The sequence below is a fragment of the Chrysemys picta genome, chromosome 1, assembly GCF_011386835.1.
Source record: "Chrysemys picta bellii isolate R12L10 chromosome 1, ASM1138683v2, whole genome shotgun sequence".
NCBI classification, from domain to species: Eukaryota; Metazoa; Chordata; order Testudines; family Emydidae; genus Chrysemys; species Chrysemys picta.
This window is the reverse complement of record NC_088791.1, coordinates 159,262,091-159,268,090: the sequence shown is the minus strand read 5'-3', so window position 1 is coordinate 159,268,090 and position 6,000 is coordinate 159,262,091. Positions and strand designations below refer to the sequence as shown.

The window sequence follows — 6,000 nt, the reverse complement described above, 5'->3', positions numbered from 1 at the left end:
AGGGAAATCGCCTGGCCACTGATTACACGCAGCCAGACACCAGGGCAGTTAGAGCACAGCAGGGCGCGGTGCGCATCAGAGAAGCTTTGAAAACGAGTTTTGTGACTGGCCAGGATACGGTGTGAAACTTCTGTTTGTTTCTCATTGATGAACCCTCTGCCCCCCCACCCGGTTCACTCTATTTCCCTGTAAACCAACCACCCCACCCCACCCTCCCCTCCCCCCTTCGAGCACCGCTTGCAGAGGCAATAAAGTCATTGTTACTTCACATGCATTCTTTATTAATTCATCGCACAACTAGGGGGATAATTGCCAAGGTAGCCTGGGATGGGTGGGGGAGGAGGGAAGGAAAAAGGACACACTGCAGTTTAAAGCTTTAACACTTATTGAAGGCCAGCCTTCTGATGCTCGGGCAATTATCTGGGGTGGAGTGACTGGGTGGTCAGAGGCCCCCCCCACCGTGTTCTTGGGCGTCTGGGTGAGGAGGCTATGGAACTTGGGGAGGAGGGCTGTTGGTTACACAGGGGCTGTAGCGGCGGTCTCTGCTCCTGCTGCCTTTCCTGCAGCTCATCCGTACACTGGAGCATATCAGTTTGATGCTCCAGCAGCCGGAGCATCGACTCTTGCCTTCTGTCTGCAAGCTGATGCCACCTATCATCTTCAGCCTGCCACTTGCTCTGTTCATCCCACGATTCAGCCCGCACCCTCTCCTCTCGTTCATATTGTGCTTTTCTGTAGTCTGACATTGACTGCCTCCATGCATTCTGCTGTGCTCTGTCAGCATGGGAGGACATCTGGAGCTCCGAGAACATATCATCCCGAGTCCGCCGTTTTCTCCTTCTAATCTTCACTAGCCTCTGTGAAGGAGAAACATTTGCAGCTGGTGGTGGAGAAGGGAGAGGTGGTTAAAAAAAAAGACACATTTTAGAGAACAATGGGTACACTCTTTCATGTGAAATTTTGCTGTTCACATTACACAGCGCATGTGCTTTCGTTACAAGGTCGCATTTTTCCTCTTATATTGAGGGCCTGCCGGTTTGGTGAGAGAGATCACTGACGCAGTGCCAGGCAACAGGCAAAAAAAAAAAAAAGACACTCCCTCCCACAAATGGGATGGAATGTTCTTCTTCTGTTGATGGGGAAAGGCAGACAACTTTATAACCTGGTGACCTTAACAAAACACCCACCTTTGGATGTCCAAATGTGGATTTAAATGGGTAAAAGCAGACATTTTGGTGATATGCTGGCCCCACTGAAGTCAATGGCAAGACTCACAGAGACTTCAGTGGAGCCAGGATTTCATCCTGTATGTGCCCAAGTGCTGGCTTGAATGTCAGATTACAGGACTGGGATTCCCTATTAATTTTCAAACATGGGAACCTTAAGACAACAGTGTGTACTGAATCTCAGATGATCCTAGATTGTGCCATTATCATGGAAAGTTATTAAAAAGAATCCTTTACACAGTCTAAGATATGGTTTTGTGGAATAACAATAATAAACCCTCTTCAGCCCTTTTCATCTGTAGATCTCAGAACACTTTACCAAACATCTATACTATCTATTAATTTTGATGGGACTTAAGCACTTAACTCACTTAGGAATGGTCAGACTCACCATGCTGGCAGTATGCAGCATTGCAGCCCCTCTGCCTCACCTGCCCCCTTCCAGGGGTGGCTCCAGGCACCAGCGCACCAAGTGTGTGCCTAGGGCAGCAAGCCGCAGGGGGCAGCCTGCTGGTCACTGTGGGGGCGGCAGTCAGGGAGCCTTCAGCGGCGTGCCTGTGGGAGGTCCACCGGTCCCACGGCTTTGGCAGCAATTCCTCAGCGGGGACGCTGAAACCGCGGGACCGGCGGACCTCCTGCAGGCGCGCCGCCGAAAGCCGCCTGACTGCCATGCTTGGAGCTGCAAAATACGTAGAGCCACCCCTACCCCCTTCAGAGGGTCTGTGTGGTGATTTGGCCCCGTGGCCAGGTCTCACTAAGAGTCCCAGCCCTTTGGGGTAACAATGGCCCAACACAAAAGTGAAAAGGAACAAAACTCTTCCACCTTTCCTGGTCTAAATCCTCTGCAGACTGGTCACATGTCTCCCAGGTTCTACAGAGTGCTGCCTCAAAAGGCTGTCTCTATAGTGGTCTGGCACTTCCCAAGCAATTCACTCTCAGGGATTCTTCCCTGGAGACTCTTCTCCCAGGCCTAGTTTAGGAGTTTCCTTCTCCTCAGCTGCCATCTCCCTTCGGGGACATTCCTCGGGTATAAGCACCTTCCAACAGGCCCCTTTTTGGTTGCTTTTCCAGAGGCAGGAAACTTCTAATTACCTCTATCTCCTGGGTCTCCTTTCCCTATTGCTCTGCAGTCCTTTCTTTGTAGGAGCCATCCAGTCTGGTTCTCCCCAGCTGGGTCTAATCCGTAATTATCTATCTTCCCTCCAGGTGCCACAGAATGGCCTAACTGGGCTCACTGGGACACAGAATCATAGAATACCAGGGTTGGAAGGGACCTCAGGAGGTCATCTAGTCCAACCACCTGCTCAAAGCAGGACCAATCCCCAGACAGATTTTTACCCCAGTTCCCTAAATGGCTCCCTCAAGGATTAAACTCACAACCCTGGGTTTAGCAGGCCAATGCTCAAACTACTGAGCTATTCCTCCCCCCATTAACCCTATATGCAACCTATCAAAGGCACTTTTGAAAATCCCACTAGGCACATATCTGCATTTTAGGCACCTAAATACCTTTGAAAATCTGGCCATTAGAGGCTTTTGAAAATTTTACCAGATATCTAAAACACCCCAAGAAAAGTATAGTGTCAGATTTCTCCCAGTTATCTTCCTTGCTTGAGATTTTCCAGGTCATTTATAAAATAAAGTAATTACAGCACTGTGAACTGAGGCTCTGTATGAACACAAGATATTACCAGTCTAATGTATTTCTTTATATTCCATCTTTCCACAGATAATGCCCTTAATGTCACAGCTTTGCATAATGGCTACAGTTGGAGACACCACGTCTGTGTCAATGTTAATACTCAATTTGTAAAATCTATTATTCTCTTTTCTATCTAAGCTTTTTTTAAGAAAATACCATCTAAAATATGTTAAGTAAAACAAAACCTGGAACTCTTTCTCTGAACCACAATCATTACTAATATTTATTGAAATGTTGGCCAAGTCCCAAAACCACAACCTCCATAATTTGTAATTTTCTCCTTTCTTTCACTAAATGCAAATTGAACAATGTAATGCTGTATGATAGAAACAAACTTGGAAGCCGAACCTGCAGGAACTTCAATAATTCCTCAAAAGGTTTATGAAACAAAAAAAATTACATACTTGACCCAAACTTGAATGAAGAAAGCAGCCTTAATTTAGAGTAAGTGCAACAACTGAAGAAATCAGAATGGGGACTTAATACTGTACATATGTTGTGGAGTTGTCCCTGTGGTGAACTCCTTTTGGGAAAGGGATAATAAGGAGAACATATATAAACTTGGACATTGATATTCCCAGTGAGCCAAATCTCTATTAAGGGGATTTTAAGCTCATACCAAACATTTATAAATTACAACATTCTTCCAATTGCCAAAACATTAGTCAGAAATGGAAATCTACACATGACCTTTACATTGCAAGATGCACGCACAGGTTTCAGGCTCTGCTCCTGATCCCATTAAAGTCAATGGCAAAACTCCAATTGTTTGCAATAGGAGCAGGGATCAGGCGCTCAGTCACTTTGCCAATTTAGAGAAAACTGCATACCAACCAGGGAAATAGGCCCCATTTTCAAAATGGGTACTTAAAGTAAGTCACTGAAATCTATAATTTGTCACCTAAATATCAATTTTTGGCTCCTAAATCGGCATCCACATGGCTAAAGTACATGTGTTAGGTGCCTACTTTTAGGCAGAAAGTTTGTAAACTGGGCTCTTGTTGCATATAGGTAAATAAATAAAAGAGGTGATATCATCTAAGTAGTGTGTGCTGAATGATTTGTGGTTTCCCAGCATAAAAAATGATAGAGATTACAGCTGCAAAACTGCGATTTGAATCCAGATTTCTCAAGGTCCAGTAGTATCTAGATCTGTATTTCTGGTTGACATAGGAACCAATAGCAAAGATTGTATCCGAATTTAGATGTGAATTTTCCCATTATCCAAGGATGGAAGGATCCAGAGTTCTGTTTTTGGCTCATACCTAATTGGATGAAAAAAACAACAACAGTTACATACTGGGGAACCAGCCATAATTTAGTGGTTTAATTGGGTTTTGGGGCTCATGTCAAAGACAACTCAGTAAGGTGCCAACCCCTCCGAATCAACATTGAAGAAAACATTAAACAAACCTATATCCACAGAAACAGTAGAGTTTCCACAGCTGTGCAGTAGCTGGAACAACTGCCAGGATCATGAAGCATATTTTGGCAAAAGGAATCTGCAGTTTTCTCCTTCAGTGCCAACAACATTGCTTTGCAACAGCACTGTCTTAGATCACTTACTGTCTGGCTGGGCACATCATCAAGAACATGTATGCAGGCACTGGATATGTCACTAGTTTCAGACTATATTGGCTCAGCTGTTACCAATTTGTTAATTCTCTGCAATTTAGGGATGCTTAAATGCATTGTGTCCTTCAAAAGCAAGCTTCTGACTACTTGAAACAATGGACCAGACACTCAGCTGAGATAAATGAGCCTAGCTCCACTATAGCTACGCCAATTGACAGCAGCCGAAGACAATGTCTACCGGTCTCTTAAGAAATTCACCAGCAACTCTTCACTTGCACAGCAGATCTTAGCTAACACCACCACTGTAATTTCTGCCATGCCCTTTCATCTCCCATGTCACAAGAAGAGCAGTATGATTACAAGAACAATGGCTAGCAGTACGTTACTGACAGCAGTCAATATCACAGTTCAATGGCAATGTGTTGCCATGGTAAAGCAACCGTGTCCAGATAGCTTATATTCCGTTAAAAGCATTAACATGCCACTATCACTGCTTGTGCTTCTTAATCCTGACAGATAGAAGTCAGATTACGAAAACAATTATATCGGCAAACTGCAACAAGTTACATATATTCTTAGGAGATAGGACATTCACAAGAGAACTCAGAATTCTACTGGCAGATAACGTATATACACTATGGTTTTATTTAGATTGCAATACCCGAAGGCAGGGACCTTATTCTCTTATGGGTGTTTGCAATCACAAAGCAGCCAACCCAGTTTTCGTGCTATATAAATAATATTAAGGTAATAATGAATAGCAATACAACCTGACGCCTTTTTTTTTTTGCTTATTATAATGTGAATTTTATCATGTGATTATGATGATCATATGATTGTATTTCTACTATGTCATATGCCAAGGCTTTGGAAGGGCTGACATCTCATAAATGAAATTCAAGAGCGAACACGACATTGAAATACTTTATTCTTGTGCAAATGTAAAGCAGAAAGGGGTTTTCCTCTCTGCACCATTTCCTTGCTCCACTCTGAATGATTATTAATGAAATAAGCATTTTCTGTTTTGACAAACACTTTATTCTCCCTTCTATTAAAAAATAAAACATGACGAACGAGTGTAAACTCCCCATTACTAGCAGCCATCTGTACTTTACACCAATGCAATTCTTCCTGCCTCCTACATTAGTATCCAAGTCTACTGGATATACTACTCTGTAACGAGACACTTGGAAGAATAAGTAAAGACATCTGAATTTTTAAAAACAGTATCCATGTTTCCTTTACTTGCCTGCCAAGATTTGATCTTAGAGGTTTTTTGTTTTCTCTGTTTTATTATGTGTATCATAGTAGTACCTAATGGACCTAATTATGGATCAGGGCCCCATTGTGCTAGGCGCTGTTTAAACACAGAATGAAAGGCAATCCCTGCCTGAAGATCTTACAGTCAAAGGGTTTGTCTACACATTAAATAGCTGAGCAGATGAGCTGGCAAGAAATCAGGCAAATTTCTATTGGAACTGTGTCTGTGTTCCATCA

General features: G+C 43.4%; 1 long non-coding RNA gene across 2 annotated transcripts in view; it reads right to left on the bottom strand.

Moving 5' to 3' along the window:
* Positions 1–276: 276 nt before the first annotated feature.
* LOC135976742 (uncharacterized) overlaps positions 277–6,000 on the bottom strand; it is a 109,704-nt gene continuing 103,980 nt past the window's right edge. For both annotated transcript variants that reach the window (XR_010594041.1, XR_010594042.1), the window contains exon 5: positions 277–4,193. This is a non-coding gene — a long non-coding RNA (uncharacterized LOC135976742). The remainder of the gene's footprint in view (positions 4,194–6,000) is intronic.